The sequence below is a fragment of the Chiloscyllium plagiosum genome, unplaced genomic scaffold (genome assembly GCF_037043375.1).
Source record: "Chiloscyllium plagiosum isolate Xiang-an unplaced genomic scaffold, Cpla_swu_hap1 HiC_scaffold_8, whole genome shotgun sequence".
NCBI lineage: Eukaryota > Metazoa > Chordata > Chondrichthyes > Orectolobiformes > Hemiscylliidae > Chiloscyllium > Chiloscyllium plagiosum.
Genome location: NW_028270146.1, coordinates 24,915,111 through 24,934,612, shown reverse-complemented (window position 1 = coordinate 24,934,612; position 19,502 = coordinate 24,915,111). Strand labels below are relative to the sequence as shown.

At 40.1% G+C, this 19,502-nt stretch overlaps 1 protein-coding gene across 2 annotated transcripts in view; it reads right to left on the bottom strand.

Moving 5' to 3' along the window:
* The window catches only part of setd3 (SET domain containing 3, actin histidine methyltransferase), a 163,721-nt gene that overhangs the window by 67,518 nt on the left and 76,701 nt on the right, over positions 1–19,502 (bottom strand). The window lies entirely within an intron of this gene.

Sequence of the window (19,502 nt, the reverse complement as noted above, 5' to 3'; positions counted from 1 at the left end):
TTAATATCTCCCCCATCTCCTGTGGTTCCAGACATAGGCTGCCTTGCTGATGTTGGAGGGGCACTATTCTCTCCCTAGTTACCCTTTTGTCCTTAATGTATTTATAAAATTCCTTTGAATTCTCCCTAACCTTATTTGCCAAAGCTATCTCGTGCCTTTTTTGCCCTCCTGATTTCCCTCCTAAGCATACACCTACTGCCTTTATACTCTTAGGATTCACTTGATCTCTGTGGTCCATAACCTGACATTGGCTTCCTTTTTTTTGTTGACTAAAACATCAATTTCTCTAGTCATCCAACATTCCCTACACTTACCAGTCTTGCATTCCACCCTAATAGGAATATACGGTCTCTGGACTTTCATTAACTCATTTTTTTGAAGGCTTCCCACTTTCCAACTGTCCCTTTATCTGCAAACGTCTGCCCCCCCAATCAATTTTTGAAAGTTCTAGAGAAATACCATCAAAATTGGCCTTCCTCCAATTTAGAACATCAACTTTTAGATCCGGTCTATCCATTTCCATCACTATTTTGGAACTCATAAAATTATGGTCACTGGCCCCAAACCACAGACACCTCAGTCACTTGCCCTACCTTATTTCGCAAGAGTAGGTCATGTTTTGCACCTTCTATAGAAAGGACATCCACACACTATCAGAAAATGGTCTTGTACACACTTAACAAATTCCTCTCCATCTAAACCCTTAACACTATGGCGGTCCCAGTCTATGTTTGGAAAGTTAAAATCCCCTACCATAACCACCCTATTATTCTTACAGATAACTGAAATCTCTTTACAAATTTGTTTCTCAATTTCCCACTGACTATTCGGGGATTTATAATACAATTCCAATGAGGTGATCATCACTTTCTTATTTCTCAGTTCCGCCCAAATAACTTCCCTGGATATATTTCCAGGAATATCCTCCCTCAGTACAGCTGTAATGTTATCCTTTATTAAAAATGCCACTCCCCTCCTCTCATCTCCCTTTCTATCTGTCCTATAGCATTTGTATCCCAGAACATTAAGCTGCCAGTTCCGTCCATCCCTCAGGCATGTCTCTGTAATTGTTAAGATATCCCAGTCCCAAGTTTCTAAACATGCCCAGAATTCATTTACCTTTCTAGTTAGGCTTCTTGCATTGAAATAAGTTAAACTTCATTTATCAGTCCAACCTTGATCCCTGTTTTGTTCCTGCATGCCTTCACTGTTTGACTTGCTCCTTTTCCTACTGTACCAGTCTCAGACTGTTCTCTTTCCTCATTACCTTCCTGGGTTCCATCCTCCCACCTTACTAGTTAAAATCCTTCTGAGCAGCTGTAGCAAGTCTCCCTCCCAGTCTATTAGTCCCCTTCCTATTCAGGTGCAATCCGTCCTTCTTGTTCAGGTCACTTCTACCCCAGAAGAAATTTCAATGATCCAAAAGTATGAACGCCTCTGCCCTGCACCAGCTCCTTAGCCACGCATTCAACTGTTCTATCCTCCTATTCCGAACCTCACTAGCTCGTAGCACGGGGAGTATCCAGATATTACAACCCTCAAGGACCTCCTTTTTAAATCTTTGCCAAAGTTCCTACATTTTCACTTCAGAATCTCATCTTTTTCCCTTTCTATGTCATTAGTTTCAATGTATACACTGACCTCCTGCTGGCCCCCCTCTCCTTTAAAAATATTCTGTACACAGTCCGAGATATCCCTAATCCTGGAACCAGGGAGGCAACACACCATTCTGATTTCTTGCTGTTGGCCGCAGAAACCTCTGTCTGTGCTTCTGACTAGACATTCCCCTATCATAATCGATTGATTGGAACCTGACTTACCTCTTGTTACATTAGAGCCAGTCTTGGTACCAGAAACTTGGCTGTTCATGCTACATTCCCCTGCGATTCCATCACGCCCTACATTTTCCAAAACAGCTTACTTGTTTTGAGATGGGGATAGCCACAGGTGACTCCTGCAACATCTGCCTCCTTTTTCTATCCTTCCTGGAGGTAACCATCTACCGGATTATATCTGTGGTTTTTCTCTCTTCCTATAACTGCCATCGATCATATCCCTTAGCTCCTGTAAATTTCTCATTGCCTCTAACTGCTGCTCCAACCGATCCATAGGATCGGATAGGATTAACAACCAAACACACTTACTGCATACATAATCATCAGTAACATGGAAACTCTTCCTAGCCTCCCACAACCAACAAGAAGAGCACATCACTCTACTAAAGGCCACCTTTTCACCTTAACAATCCAAAGACCCAGAAAATAGCACAGCCCTACTGCTCTAAAAAACTGTTCCAGGCTAACTTAGCACCTATGTTTTATATTTTAAAAATTTAATTAAGAGATAGATCTCAATAAAACAAATAATCAAAAAAAAAGAATCCACTCTACTCACTATTATTGATTTACAAAAAAAAATGAACAGCAAGATTTCACTTAAAAATTATGCACTTAGTTGCTCCTGTGCTGTGAGCTCCCCCCAACGCGGCCCTCCAAGGGCAGCTGTGAATTTTGCTGTTGTTTGATTTTTCTTAGATGTGCTCTGATGTCCAGAGATGCTTGAACTCCAACAGCAAAGGCAGTAGCTGTGCAGATTCACTGCTGTGTCAGACAGCAGTGTAGGTTTCTTTCTCGTTTGATACACTGACCATGTGGTCTCTGCCTTTGTCTAGCTTCCTTCTTTTTAAAAGTGTTGTTGTTTTAATCATTCTTTCCCCAAAATTCCAAAACAACGCAACAGTTTATAAAGCAGTAATTACCGCTCCTAGAATTCAAAGAAATCAGCTCCAACATCTAAAATACCTCAAAAAAGGAGCAGCTCTTACAACCATAATTTTTTCCCCATCTTTCATCTTGGATTACCCAGAATCCTTGCAAACAGACTTGGTAACTACATGTTTGGGTAGATTAAAAACCTGAAAATAGCAAAGTGTTTAAATCTTGAGGTTAAAAAGTATAAAAAACACATTCTAACAGAGATTGGACTCATTTTGTGCGAAGCACTGTGCAGAGATACTAAGTCCTGGTAATGTGGCTATTCTGTACTCTGTATTCTGCTTCTACTTTAAAGGAAAAATCAACAACACTGCTAGGATGGAAAGATGCATGGACAGCAGTAATATATTGTAAAGTAAACACTGTTATGTGAATAAAGAAAACAATTCTCACTTTCACACTTCTAAGTGTCAGAAGTATTTGAGAGAAAGACAGTCATTTACAGCTGGTTCTTCTGACTTTGGCGAACAGCCGGTAATCTACAAGCACTTAAAAAATTCAATTACCCTTTAATTGAATTTGGAACTTTCCTATTTACTGCAATAAGACCTTGCTGTCTTTAAAGAAGCACATCGAGGCTGTGAATAATCTAAACACAACTCTGCTGAAGCAAAATACCTTCTCAATAGCAATTAAAGATTAGTAATAAATGTTGGTCTTGCCAGTGACATTCATATCCCAAAGATGAATTGAAAAAAAAAATAAGATATTTATGTAAGCTTTTTTCCACTCTCAGGACATCCCAAACAGTTCTGAAGTAATGACAAAATTTTGAATATTGCCAATTCTGGTTGAAGCATAGTCTTGGAGATTTCATCACATGACTCACTAACATGTTGGACAACCAATGGAACTAAAGGGAGTGTAAGGTTAATAAAAGCAGCTCCAATATCCATTCTTCAAACTGCTCCAGTTATTGCAGGTTTGTACAATACTGCATGTGACAAAGCCCAAATGAGTTCTGAGCATGTGGCTTCTCTGTGTGTTGTTGAAACTTCAGGGGAAATGAAATAAGAGGAAAATGACGAAGAATAGTTTCAAACTGTTCACTGAATGTTCAATAAACTACATTTCAGGAAACTCTCATGAGTTACAGCTTATTTTCCTTATCCCCAGAGCTACTCCATAGAGTAGCTAACATATTCAAGCTGGTCTTGAATTTATACATGTGGAGATGCCGGTGTGGACAAGTTTGAAAATCAGTGCTGAAAATGTGTTGCTGGTAAAGCACAGCAGGTCAGGCAGCATCCAAGGAACAGGAGAATCGACATTTCGGGCATAAGCCCTTCATCAGGAATCAGCCAACCCCAAGTTATAGTCCAACAGGAAAAGCTCCTTCATACTGAAAAAGCAGCAAGAATGCTGCAAGAAGTTGAGGTCAATAATACAGATGCATGTGAGCATAAACACAAAAGAAAAGAACAGGATAAGTCAATGATACTAATAAGGTAACATGAGCTGGGTGGAGGTGGGTCACGTGACACATGAATGCTAGAATTGAGCAGTTAGATAGAATACTTAGGTGCATAAAGTCTACATAATTTTATTTTGTAATGCATTTTGCCTATAAGTCAAATGCTACCCAAACTCTTTCAGCTAGGTATTTTGTTCCATATTTCTTCCTTTGAGATGCAACATTTGAACTTAACTAGGGCTTGATAATAAAACAATCATCATCAGGCTATTGCTACAAATATAAAAGAGCACAATAAAATTCAAACAGATGGGAACAATACAAGAGCTATACAATCCCCGAATGGTGGTAAAATTATATAAAATTTTTAGCAACTGCTATTCAAAATGGAAAACATTTGAAAATCTGACCCCATGATTTATAACTTGAAGTAAATTTAAAGATTTTGCTCCCATTTCCTATCAAAGTAATGATGAGTCTAATGACCTTTAAGAGTAGAACTGGTTATTTGCTTTTGTATTGACTTCTTCCAAGTCTCATTTAAAAAACACAGATCAGTACCATAACTTAAAACGTGAAAATAAAAGACTGTTAACAAATCAATTCAAATGAGGATTCCAATGGATTGGAGGACCATTTCTCTGCTGCTGTATATGTTCAATGATAAAATGAGTTTGGTGAATGTGAATCCACAGACAAAACATCAATCTCACATACAGAGAACCATAGATATATAATGGTGAAGTTTTCTGAGGCTGGAGTCATAACAGCAGAGGAGAAAGTGGAGTTCCCAAGTTAGATAGGTTATCAAAATGAGTTACAGTACTGAGGAGAGGCACTTCCTTTCCAGTGAGGTACAGACAATGGGAAAGACAAAACTCACTCTCATGCTCCAGTTTTACTAGTCAGATCTGAAATGCCACTGGGAGACAGTGAGGATTGCGGATGCTGGAGACCAGTGTTAAGAATGTGGCGCTGGAAAAGCACAGCAAGTCAGGCAGCATCCAAGGAACAGGAAAATCGATGTTTTGGACAAAAGCCCTTCATCAGGAATGCGGACGAAACATCGATTTTCCTGCTCCTCAGATGCTACCTGACCTGCTGTGCTTTTCTAGCACCACACCCTCGACTCTGAAATGCCACTGGGAAGACATTAGGACTTTGTTATGTGTCCAACCCACCAATCAGCTATTGGGCAGGACAACTCAAATACCTCCTGGTCTTAATAAGTTATAATCAAGGTGTCGTATTATAAGAGCATTTTAAGAGCACCTCCACGACATTGCCCATGCCAGGGCAGAATATGTTTTCTGAACAGAGGTGAGGTGTATCATGCAATGTAAAAAACATTATTCTGTGTGCAACTTTTGAGGTTACAGGGTTTAACTACTGTGTCTTTTGTAAATGAATCAAAGATTATACTGTATCACTCTTAGGTTAATTATAAAGATACTTTCTATGCATTTGTCAGCTAATCGGTTTAAACAGGTGCAATTAGCAGTTCATACTGGCTTTTTACTCCACAAACACTGTGACACTGGTAGAATGACAGACTATAATGTTTGATTATAGGTGCACTATAATCAAACATTTTTATATTAAAAGTGGGTTTTCTTAGGTTGCTCACTGTTGAGATGAAATGATACACTATTTTGCGCATTATACCATTCCCTACCTCTGAATGCCCTGAAAATAAATCATACAATTGCAGCGGAAGTGGAACCGTTTTTACCATTATCTGTCCCTCCACAGAAAGGAACTGGAAGAATGTTCCTGGGATTTTGAAATATACTGAATTTGCAGTGTTTTAAAAAAAGGTGCAAGCATTTAGAAATGATGTACTTAAATTAGACCATTACACATGGTAATTGGGAAAAATACAAAGACGCTATCAGAGAGACACAGAAAATAGGAGAAGCAAGAGTAGGTCATTTGTTCCTTCAAATCTGGTCTACTATCCAATATGATCATGCTTGACCATCCAACTTAGTACCCTATTCCTACTTTCACCCCATACTCTGTGATTTGTTTAGCCCTAGGAACTACATCTCACTCCTTCTTAAAAATATTCAATGTTTTGGCCTCAAGTGCTTTCTAACACAGAGAATTCTATTGGCTCAGCACTCTCTTGGTGAAGAGATTTCTCCCTTCACGTCTCAGCTGTTTCTCACAAACATTCATATTTGGTTGGAAAGCTTTGGAATATGCCTCCTTGCTGAGTTTTAGAGGTAGAAATGTGTTGCTGGAAAAGCGCAGCAGGTCAGGCAGCATCCAGGGAACAGGAGAATCGACGTTTCGGGCATAAGCCCTTCTTCAGGAGTTTTAGAGGTAGCCAATTTCAAAGGTAGATCAGCAGCTCGATATTAATTCAGAGTGCAGGGCGAGGAATAAAGTTACAATGTTCATTGGGAAAATGACAACTACAAACAGTAGACCAAATGTGTTACCACTTTAGAATGATACTTTCTCAATACTGGAATCAGCTTGAGATTATTAGAATTAATGCAAGGCATTAATGCAAGGAATTTACAAGTAATATAAACTGTTGATTTAAGAGACATGTTATTTTTGTCTTATTTATGGAGTGCTATATTGAATTAAATCAAGAAATTAGCTCAGCTTCCTTGAGCAAAAAAAAAATTTATATTCTAGGGAAAAGGTTGGACAAAGGTGACAAATTGCTAAACTTAAAGATTTTTTAAAATACACAATGGGATGCAAATTCTCTTTGGGTGGCTTTTTACAAGGAGAACAGTAGTAAATGGGCAGACAGTTTCACATTATACCCATCTTGTTCCATGTAAAAGGAAAGGCCAGTGGAATTCAAACAGAGGTCTGACCTAGTTTTGCCACTTTTATGTTGCCACCCAAGACAATGTATTCTTACAAAGCTAAACAAATGCCTCAATAGATTCACAGAAATAAAACAGTAACTAAGAACAAAGCATTGTTCAATTAGAAATACTATATCACAATTTTTTTTTAAATGGGCGTGATACAGCACATAGAATCATAGAAAATAGGAGCAAGAGTAGGTCATTGAGCCTGCTCAGCCACTCAATATGATCAAGTTGATCATCAAACCTAACACCCTAATCCTGTCCTCCCCATACCCCTTGATCTCTTCAGCCACAAAAGCTATGTCTACCTCCCTTCTTGAAAACACAATGTTTTGGTTGCAACCATGTTCTGTGTTAGTGAATCCATAGGCTCACCACTCTCTGGATGAAGAAATTTCTCATCTCAGTCCTAAAATGTTTACCCCTTATCCATAAACAATGCCCCCTGGTTCTGGACTTCCTAACCAACGGGAACATCTTTCCTGCATTTAACCTGTCTAATCCTGTGAGAATTTTATGATACAAGATCATCACCACCTCCACTCCCGTCATTCTTCTAAACTCCAGTGAACGCAATCCCAACCAATTCAATGTCTCCTCATAAGTCGGTCCTGCCATCCCAGGAATTAATTTAGTAAACATTTGCTGCACCCACTCTATAGCAAGAACATCCTTTGTCATATCAAGAGAACAAAACTTCACATAACATTCCAGATATAAGACCATAAGACATAGGAGAGGAAGTAAGGCCATTCGGCCCATCGAGTCCACTCCGCCATTCAATCATGGCTGATGGGCATTTCAACTCCACTTACCCGCATTCTCCCCCTTTGATGATCTCACCATTGTCCTGTATGACTGCAGCAAGATATTCTTGCTCCTGTACTGGAATCTTCTTGCTATGAAGGCCAACATACAGTTTGCATTCATTTCTGCCTACTACATCTGTACACTTACTTTCAATGACTGATGCACAAAGACACCTAGGTCTCATTGAAAATTCCCCTCACTCAATTTACAGCCATTCAAATAATAATCTGCCTTCCAATTTTTGCTAAAAATGTGGATAACCTTGCATCTATCCATATTAAACTGCATCTGCCATGTATTTGCCCACTCATTCAGCCTATCCAAATCACACTGCAACATCTTTGCTTTCTCCTCACAATCCATGCTTCTACCAAACTTTGTGTCATCTGCAAATTTTGAGGCATTACACCTAATTTCCTCAACTAAATCAAATATTGTGAATAGTTGGAATCCTAGTACCGATCCCTATGGTGCCCCAGTACCGATCACTGCCATTCAGAAAAAGACTAATTTATTCCTATTCTTTGTTTCTGTCTGCTAATGAATTTTCCATCCACCTCAATACACCACCACCAAACCCAAGCACTTTAATATTATACATTAATATTTGTTGAACTTTGTTGAAAGCCTCATGAAAATCCAAATAAACCTCATCCACTGGCTCCCCCAACCAACTTTACTAGTTATATCTTGAAGAACTCCAACAGATATGTCAAGCATGTTTTTCCTTTTGTAGATACATGCTGACTGTGTCTGATTCTAGCATTGTTTTCTACATGTTCTGCCATAAAACCCTTGATAATGGACTCTTTTATATTGTGCACGACCAATGTCAGACTCATTAACCTATAACTCCATGTTCATTCTAATTACCCTTTTAAATAGTAGGATTACATTATCTATCCTCCAATCTGTAGGAACCATTTCAGAGTCTAAAGAATCTTGGAAGATGACCACCAATGCATCCACTATTATTAGGGAAACACTCTCAAATACTCTGCGTTCTAGATTATCAGGCCCTGGGGATTTATCAGCTTTTAATCTCATCAATTTCTCCACACAATTTCTCTACTAATAGAGATTTGCTTCAGTTCTCCCTCTCAGTAAACCCTGTGTTTTCCTTCATTTTTGATATCTTATTTTAGCCCTCCTTTGTGAAGACAGAAGAAAAGTATACACTTAGTTCATCAGCTATTTCTTTGTTCTCCAATGATAAAATCAGAAGTGGAGATGTTTGCTGATAATTGCTCCATATCCAGCACTATTCATGATTCCTCAGGTCGTGAAGCAGTCTATGTCCATACGCAGCAAGGGTATGCCATGGCCCATTGGTAATAATTGAGAGACCTAGGTAATATTCTGGGGACCTGGGTTCAAATCCCGCCATGCCAGATGGTGGAATTCCAATTCAATAATAATCTGGAAATAAGAGTTTAATGATGACCATGAAACCATTGCCGACTGTCAGGAAAAAACCCTGTTCACTAGTTCATCCAGAACATCTAGTTCTGTAGGGAAGGGAATCTGCCATCCTTGCTTGGTCTGACCTACACGTGACTCCAGACCCATGACAATCTGGATGACTCTCAACTGTCCTCTGGTTAAATAGGGATAGGCAATAAATAGGGTCCAGCAGAACTACCCACATCCCATGAATGAATAAAAGAAAAAAGGATGTGAACATGACCTTGCAATAAAATACAATATTCGAGGGAAGTGATCTCTAGATTATTAACCCAGAGACCTGATAGCATTCTGGGAGCCTGGGTTTCAATCCAACTAAGGCAGTTAGTGAAATCTGAATTCAACAAAATCTGGAATTAAAAATCTAATGATGAACATGGATTTTTTTCCAATAATAAACAATTTGGTTCACTCATGCCCCTAAGGGATGGAAACTGCCACCTGTACCTAGTTTGTCGTATATGCGACTCCAGGTTGAATTTTAACTGCCCTCTGGGCAATTATAGATGGGAAAGAAATGCTGACCTAGTCAGTGACATCCACATCCTGTGATTGGATTAAAAAAAACTTGATCCATGTCTTCACTCTTCTGTTGAAGGGGCCAGAAGCCCATCTGACTAAGCAGGGAGGTAGGGCAGCGAGGCCTAGTCACATTCTCAACAATACCAGCATACTTTCCAGTTGGAATTACTTGTTTGCACCAATACTTTGCCTTGCTATTCAGGGCTACATTCTTTTTCTGTCTACACCTGGAAACAATGGAAACAAGGCTGTAGCGTCCTTAGGATTTTCCAGAGCCTACAGAATGAGTCAAAAATTGCAGTGTTTTGCAATAATTTTGTTAATTATTATATTTCAAGCATTTACTAATAAAATGTTTGCATTTGGAATAGCAAAGGCTACCTAGCAAAAATAAGATGGCAGTCAAGGCAGAAGAGTAATAAATGTGTACAATTTATCATGAGAATTTCAGTTTTTATATGGACCTTCTCTCCATTCTTGCCTTTAGCTGCTTACCTTTTACATTATTATGCAAGACACCTATAGTATTTGACTTCATTATTACTTCATTAATTGGCCTTGCAAAGTCCATAATGATACACAAACTGGTTAATTGAATTAGATAATATGGGATTCAGGTGATTTCACTGTTGGCTTGCTGGAAATTACAACTGTAATTGTGTTATATACTGAAATACGTGCAAGCACTCAAGGCAGAAATGGAGACAGACCAATGAATCCCTTGAGCCCTGAAACACAAAATGTGAAAATACAGATATTTGTGTTGTTTGACCTCAATTGTTGTATGTAGTTATGACTGCCCTTTGAAATCCCATTTACAGCTGGCCAAAGTTTTAAACTTCTGATGAAATAAATCAAACTCTGGACATACATCTATAGAACACAGCTAATCAAACACATAATATCAATATCACAATAGCTATATATCAAATCTTTCCACTCTTCACTAGGAAGCAAACCATTAATGTTTACCATTACTTTGTTAATTGCATGATCTGTTACAAATTTCTCTCTTTTGTAGTGGAGATGGTGGTGTGGCAATGTCACTGCAATAGTAATCCAGAATACCACGTTAACACTCTGGTGACACAGATTCAAACGCCTCCCCTGAAACCTGTAGGAATTGAAATTCTGTTAATTAAATCCAGAATATAAAGTTAGTCTCAATAATGGGAGCCATGACACCAATCTTCAATTGTTGTAAAAACCCATCATCTGATGAAAATGCAGCCACTCTCATCACACCTCTAGAGTTCAGGTCTTTTATAGATGTTTGGACGAAGATTGTATTGAGTTCAGGAACTTAGTGGGTCTGGCAGAATCTAAACTGAGCATCTGCAAATGCAAGAAAAGTGTCACTTAATAGCATGGTTGGACAACCCATTCCATTCCATTGTTGACAATCAAGGGTAGTTTGAGGGGGCAGTAACTGGGCTGAATCTTTATGGTCAAAACATACCTGGACAATTTTCCACATTGTCAGGCAGATGCCAGTTTTATCATAGTACAGGGACAGCACACCTAGGGGTGCAGCTTGTTCTGGAAGATCAACCTTTAGTACTGTTGCTGGAATGTTGTCAGGACCCATAGATTTTGCAGTATCCGCTATCTTCCAGTCATTTCTTTGCATCATGTGGCATTAATCAAATTGATTGAAGAGTGGCATCTGTAATATTGGGGACCTCAGAAAGAAGCAGAGGTAGATTATGCATTTAGCACATCTGACTGAAGGTGGATGCAAATACTTCAGCTTTGTATTTTCACGACTCGTTGAAAGTTGGGATGTCAGTGGAGCCTCCTCCTCTCGTGAGTCCTTTATTTGCTCACCACTATTCATGACTGGATGTGGCAAAACTGCAGAGTTTCGATAGGATTCATTGGTTGTGGGACCACTTTGCTGTCTATTGCATGCTGATTCTGGGCTGTTTGGGCATGCACGTACAAGACATCTCCACTTAAGTTGAGGTTGCATTCGCGAAAATCACAACTTTGAAGTGAAACGGTTAAGTGAAGCACTTAATGTTAAAAATGGTGTTAGGTTTTTTTATGTCTTCCTCAACAAAACAAAAAATTAAATGCCAGTACTGTACCCTCTGAGTTGAAATACATAACTTTAAATGGTTAAATTCTTATGTCAGTAAATTAAATAACTCAAATTAAAAATAAAGGAAAATATAACATCAGAGTCAGAGATGTATTGCACGGAAACAGACCCTTCGGTCCAACTTGTCCACGCCGACCAGATATCCCAACCCAATCTTGTCCCACCTGCCAGCAACACATCCCTCCAAACCCTTCCTATTCATGTACCCACCCAGATGCCTTTTAAATATTGCAATTGTACCAGCCTCCACCACGTCCTCTGGCAGCTCATTCCAAATGCGTACCACCCTCTGCGTGAAAAAGTTGCCCCTGAGGTCTCTTATATATCTTATCCCTCTCACCCTAAACCTATGGCCTCTAGTTCAAGAGTCCCACACCCCAGAGAAAGGACCTTGTCTATTTACCCTATCCATGCCCTTCATGATTTTATATACCTCTATAAGGTCACCCCTCAGCCTCCGATGCTCCAGGGAAAACAGATCAAGCCTATTCAACCTCCCCCTACAGGTCAAATCCTCCAACTCTGGCACCATCCTTGGAAATCTTTTCTGAACCGTTCCAAGTTTCACGACATCCTTCTGATAGGAAGGAGACCAGAATTGCACTCAATATTCCAAAAGTGGCCTAACCAACGTTCTGCACAGCCACAACATGACCTCCCAACTCCTGTACTCAATACTCTGACCAACAAAGGAAAGCATATCAAATGTCTTCTTCACTATCCTATCAACTATGACTGTACTTTCAAGGAGCAATGAACCTGCACTCCAAGGCCTCTTTGTTCAGCAACACTCCCTCGGTCTCTGATCAGAAATTCCCATAGTGGATTCTCCTATAGTGGAGCCCAAGGATTACACGAGGGACCTTTGTTCAATGGGCTCCAGGTTGCCTTTCGGAGTCATTGCTTTTATCTAGCTGTGTTACGGATGCCACCACTTCAGGTTCTCTCGGCCTCTCGCTGCATGGGACTGTGCCTTTTGGCTGGCAGTAGGTCCTGGCATTTCTCCAGCCTCACCGGCCAGCAGGCTGTAGAGTTATGGCTGGGTTCAGTGGCCTTTCCTCCTCTTTCTTTCTGAGGTGATGGGCAGGGCTGTGTGATTGTGGCTTGCAGCTGGCAAAGCAAAGCAAAGCAGAGCAAAGCAATGCAATGTGTATGCGTGTTTCAATGTTCTACTGGCTGTGGTCTGTTGTGGGAGGCCCGTGATTGGAGCCAGTGGGCCGTCTACCTCCGGCAGGGTAATGGATACCATGGTCCGTGGCTGGCAAGGAAAGTTCTGTCGCGTCTTGGTGGGTGCTGAGTGTGGTAGCAGCATTTGGGGTGGGAGGGAAGGTAGGAATTGTCTCATGATGTGGCAGCAGTGCGCCAGGGTTGGTGACAATCAGTTTGGGGCCCAGTGGTTGGGGGCTTCGTGGTGCAGGAGTGGCCTCAGGTTGGAGTGGAACAGGTCACTCCAAAATGGTGCTAATCAGGTCAGATACTACAGTGAAAATAAAATGAAAAATATCTTGCAAAACTCAATGATATTTCAGTAACTGAACAACATTGAAGCGAAAAAATGTGTATTATAGCTTCACCAGTTTGACACCTCATTTTTATTTATGTCCGGTGCTGTTCCTGCAAATATACCTCTTCACGCTCATGAAAGAATAAACAGAGAAACCTCTGCAAATTCAGTGCTCAGAGTTGCTCCTACAAGCAATTTAAGCATGTTAATTGCATGGTAATAAGATCCCCACATAATCCAAAGCAAATACTGCATTGATATCCTTTTTACATGCACCTCTTCAATTTCTTAAAATATGGGCATAGTAAGTCAGGTTTTACACATATTAATAAGGTGCTGTACTTCACAGCAAATACAAGAACTGCACTCGATAATAGATGCACTTAATTCAATTAATGTGGCTTAATTCTGTGTAATACTAAAAAATAAAGAACACACACTTCCTACATCACTTTACGACTTTGACAAAATGACTAACTGTCCTCCAGCAGTTCTATCAATTGTGAAAGCCTTAGTTTTCTCATTTACAACCCTATCTCAAACAGAGAACGATAAAATTATATACGTTGTTCCAATGTTTTCCAACACAATGGATGTGAACATAGGAACAGAAGCAGGCTATTCATTCACTCGAGTTTGTCACATGAATTAATTAGACCTACATCTCAATTCCATCGATTCCAACTGCTTGATACTCTTAACTATCAATCAAGCTCCTAAAAATCTTAAATGACCCTGCAGGAGGAAAGAGTTCCAGATTTCAATTGCCTTTCACATGAAGAACCTGCTTCCTTTATTTTAATCCTAATCTGCCTAGCTGAAGGTTTACCATATGCTCCATTCAGGGTGCCACCATTAGGCAAAATAGCGTTTTCCGTATTTATCCTGTTTAATCCCTATATCATTCTAAAATGTCAATTAGACCATCCTTCAATTTCAAACTAAGGAAATACAAGCCAGGCTTATGCAACGCATCCTCATAATTTAGCATGTTAATATATCAAATAATTCGGGAAAATGTAAAGTACCCACTTCTAAAGCTGCTACATCTTTACTGAGGGCATCAACCAAACTGGAAGATCAACATTTCAGTGGCCTCTCTGATCAGTTTTTGTATCTGTGTACCTTTTATTCATTCACATACATGGACATCTAAGTTCCTTTTCTGTTTTACAATTCCTAGTCTCGATCAATTAATAAAATGATCTGATTTATCTTTCTCAGAAACAAAGTAGGTGCCCTCACATTTCTCACATTAAGGTCCATCTAGCATAGCCTTGTCCACGCACTTAGTTGGTCTATATCATTTTTAGTTTACTGTTTTGTACTCAAGCTTCAATCCATAACGTCCAACTTGCTGTGTAGCCTGGCTTAGCATTATCAGCAAATTTAGATAGATCACTCTTAATTCCTTCAGCTAAGTCACTAAAATACAGAGTGAAAAGATGAAGCCCAGGATAAATACCTGAGAATCATCACTTGTCATAGCCTGTCAATTCAAGAATATTCTCTTTATAACAGGATCTTGATCAGATCTATTCAAGGACTGCATATTTCTCTACACTTCATTATCTTGTCCTTTCTGAACAGCGGATTGTAGGAGCTCCAATTTTCAATTCAATAAGCAATATGACTCAGGAGCCATTGCTTTCTTCACCTGTGCTCAAAAGAAAAACAAGCTTTTTTTCCTGAAGGATCTTTTGTCTGTAATCAGTTGTATGTCAAGACTCTAACTTTTCAATCATTGCCACTAAAAATTCAATAGATTTGGCACTGAACAGTGGCCATTGCTCAAAATCCCAAACGTTGGAAAGTTACCTGATGTAACTCAGAGTCAACCACTTCTCTTCTCCTGAGGTCTCAAATAACGATGCAGTCCTTTTCCATTTAAGCATTCCAGTTACTACTGCATAACTGACGTTAAACTGGCTAGTCTTTACCCTCCGAGATTCATTTGTAACTAAATGAGTTTTTTGCTTTGGTTTTCACCAAGGAAAGGGAACTTGTTGTGAATGAAACTTTGAGGAGCTGGGATACAGTCTTGACCAGATCAAGATTGATGAAGTTGATGTGCTGGAAATTTTGGAAAACATTAAAATTGATAAGTCCCCAGGGCCAGACCAAATTTATACTTGGCTGCTCCGCGAAACGAGAAAGGAGGTTGCTGAGCCGCTGGCGAGGATATTTGTCTCCTCACTCTCCACGGGAGTCCTACCGGAGGATTGGATGGAGGCGAATGTTGTTCCCTGGCAATTACAGACCTGTCAGTCTCATGTCTATGGTCAGCAAAGTTTTGGAAAAAATTCTGAGGGATAGGATTTATGACTATTTGGCAAAGCATAGTGTGATTAAAGGCAGTCAGCATGGCTTTGTGAGGGGCAGGTCATGCCTCACAAAGCTTATTGAGTTCTTTGAGGAGGTGTCAAGACAGGTCGACGAAGGTCGAGCAGTGGATGTGGTGTATATGGACTTCAGCAAGGCATTTGATAAGGTTCCCCATGGTAGGCTCATTCATAAAGTCAGGAAGTATGGGATCCAAGGAGATTTGTCAATCTGGATTCAGAATTGGCTGGCTGACATAAGGCAGAGAGTGGTTGTAGATGGAATATATTCTGCCTGGAGGTCAGTGTTGAGTGGAGTCCCGCAGGGCTCTGTTCTTGGGTCTCTGCTCTTTGTAGTTTTTATACATGACTTGGATGAGGAGGTTGAGGGGTGGGTTAGTAAATTTGCAGATGACACAAAGATTGGAGGTGTTGTCGATAATATACTGCAGGCTGCAGTGTGACATAGACAGAATGCAGAGCTGGGCTGAGAAATGGTAGATGGAGTACAACCTGGATAAATGCGAAGTGATGCATTTGGAAGGTCAAACACGAACTCTGAATATAAGATTAAAGACAGGTTTCTTGGCATTGTGGAGGAACAGAGGGATCTGGGTGTGCAAGTACATAGGTCCCTCAAAGTTGCCACCCAAGTGGATAGGGTTGTTAAGAAAGCATATGGTGTTTTGGCTTTCATTAACAAGGGGAGCGTGTTTAAGAGCTGCGAGGTGTTACTGCAGCTCTACAACACCCTGGTGAGACCACACTTGGAACATTGTGTCCAGTTCTGGTCGCCCTACTATAGGAAAGATACAGAGACTTTGGAGAGGGTGCAAAGAAGGTTTACCAGGATGCTGCCTGGACTGGAGGGCTTGCCTTATGAAGAAAGGTTGAATAAGCTTGGACTTTTCTCTCTGGAGAGAAGGAGGAAGAGAGGAGACCTGATCGAGGTATACAAAATAATGAGTGGAATAGATAGAGTCAATAGCCAGAGACTTTTCCCCAGAGCAGGATTGACTGGTACAAGGAGTCATAGTTTGAAGATATTAGGAGGAAGGTATAAAGGAAATGTCAGAGGTAGGTTCTTTACGCAGAGAGTTGTGAATGCATGGAATGCGTTGCCAGCTGTGGTGGTGGAAGCAGAGTCATTGGGGACATTTAAGCGACTGCTGGACATACACATGGATATCAGTGAGTTGAGGGGTGCGTAGGTTAAGTTACTATATTTTATATTAGGATTAAACCTCAGCACAACATCATGGACCAAAGGGCCTGTTCTGTGCTGTACTTTCGAGGTAGGATTTCTACATGTTCAAACTGTTGGAAACGCAACTCATGCACCTAGAATTTTAGGAATATTAATCTATTTGAAGTCCTCTTACATTCTCCTTTTCCCTCTGAAACATATGAAATCCACAAAATCCCTACTACTGATTTCTCTTGCACCACTGGTAATTTGTCTTCTTCCTAAACTATGAAATTGTATAAAAATAACGAATTTAACGAATAGTCTATTTCATGTTACAGGTTCATTCACAGTAGTACATCCCAAATTGACACAAAAGTTTATAAAAACTTCTGCTTTTACCTTTGACATCCTCTGCAGGAAGTGCTGGATGTCTTGAAACACATAAAAGTGGATATGTCCCCAGGACCTGATCAGGTGTACTCTAGAACTCTGTGGGAAGCTAGGGAAGTGATTGCTGGGTCCCTCGCTGAGATATTATCATCAATAATCACAGGTGAGGTGCCAGAAGACTGGAGGTTGGCTAACGTGGTGCCAGGAGTGGTAAGGAGAAGCCAGGGAACTACAGGTCAGTGAGCCTGATGGTGGTGGGCAAATTGTTGGAGGGAAACTTGAGGGATAGGATGTACATGTATTTGGAAAGGCAAGGACTGATTAGGGATAGTCAACATGGCTTTGTGTGTGGGAAATCATATCTCACAAACTTGATTGAGTTTTTTGAAGGAGTAACAAAGAGGATTAATGAGGTCCGAACCGTGGACATGATCTAAATGCATTTCAGTAAGGTGTTCAACAAGGTTCCTTATGGGAGACTGGTTGGCAAGGATAGATCTCAAGGAATACGGGGAGAACTAACCACTTGGATATGGAACTGGTTCAAAGGTAGGAGACAGAGGGTGATGATGGAGGGTTGTTTTTTCAGACTGGAGGCCTGTGACTAGTGAAGTGCCACAAGGATTGTGCTGGGTCCACTACTTTTCATCATTTATATAAATGATTTGGATATGAGCATAAGAGGTATAGTTAATAGTTTTGGGAAAGCATACTTTGCAGGACTTTTACACTTAATGGTAAGGTCCTAGGGAGTGTTGCTGAACAAAGAGACCTTGGAGTGCAGGTTCATAGCTCCCTGAAAGTGGAGTCGCAGGTAGATAGGTTAGTGAAGAAGGCATTTGGTATGCTTTCCTTTATTGGTCAGAGTATTGAGTACAGGGGTTGGGAGGTCATGTTGCGGCTGTACAAGACATTGCTTAGGTCACTTGTGGAATACTGCGTGCAATTCTGGTCTCCTTCCTATTGGAAAGATGTTGTGAAACTTCAAAGGGTTAGAGGATTTGAGCTATAGGGAAAGGGCTGAACAGGCTGGGGCTGTTTTCCCTGGAGCGTCAGAGTCTGAGGGGTGACCTTATAGAGGTTTATAAAATCATGATGGGGATGGATGGAATAAATAGACAAAGTCTCTTCCCTAGGGTGGAGGAGTCCAGAACTAGACCGCATAGGTTTAGGGTGAGAGGGTAAAGATATAAAAGAGACCTAAGGGGCAACTTTTTCACGCAGAGGGTGTTGTGTGTATGGACTGAGCTGCCAGAGGAAATGATGGAGGCTAGTAAAATTGCAACATTTAAAAGGCATCTGGATGGGTATATGAATAGGAAGGGTTTGGATGGATATGGACCAGGTGCTGGCAGGTGGAACTAGATTGAGTCAGGATATCTGGTCGGCATGGACGAGTTGGACTGAAGGGTCCGCTTAGGTGCCATACATCTCTATGACTCGATCCCTCCTTAATACCCTCATTGTATTGTTTCCTTTGATGTCTTTTATACTGAATTGTTTATTGTTTGATTTACTTGAGAACAAGAATCTGCTAGCCAGTAATCCTTAATTCAGAAAAATTTGCACGAATACATACTGCTTAAAAAAGCATTTTAAAATAACCTTTTTAAAAAAACACCTTCCAAATAGAAATGGCCATAAATTGGCAAAACACAAGATCTTTATTCTTTTGAGTGTTAACTCTAATTCACTCTGGAGATGAGTGATTAAATTACTGATTCTAACCAACATAAAAGTTAAAAGATGGAAAAGTTTCTACAATCTGGTAACAGCAAAATTGCTCAACCAGTAATAGGAGTTCTTAAACCTGTGCTGTAACAAAAAAAGATTAGAAATTGGGCACTGTAGTCTCAGTTAAAATTTCTGTGTAGTTCCACTGAATTATTAAAACTGCAACAAACAATCTGAAAAGAAATGCAGTTGAACTAGGTAAGTTAGCCCAAGGCAGAGATTTATAGCTTTGGCACAAACAATGACCTGGTATTTCTTATGTAACATCAGTGAAGAAACGCCATTATCACAAGTACTGTAGTAGTTCAGAGACAAATCGCCAAGACCTTTTCTAGGCAACAAAGGACGAGCAATAAACACGTCACCAACCGCTGAGGATAAATTTTTAAAAAAAGATGTGAATGGTATGGGATTTTTCTTTCAGATTGATTTTAAA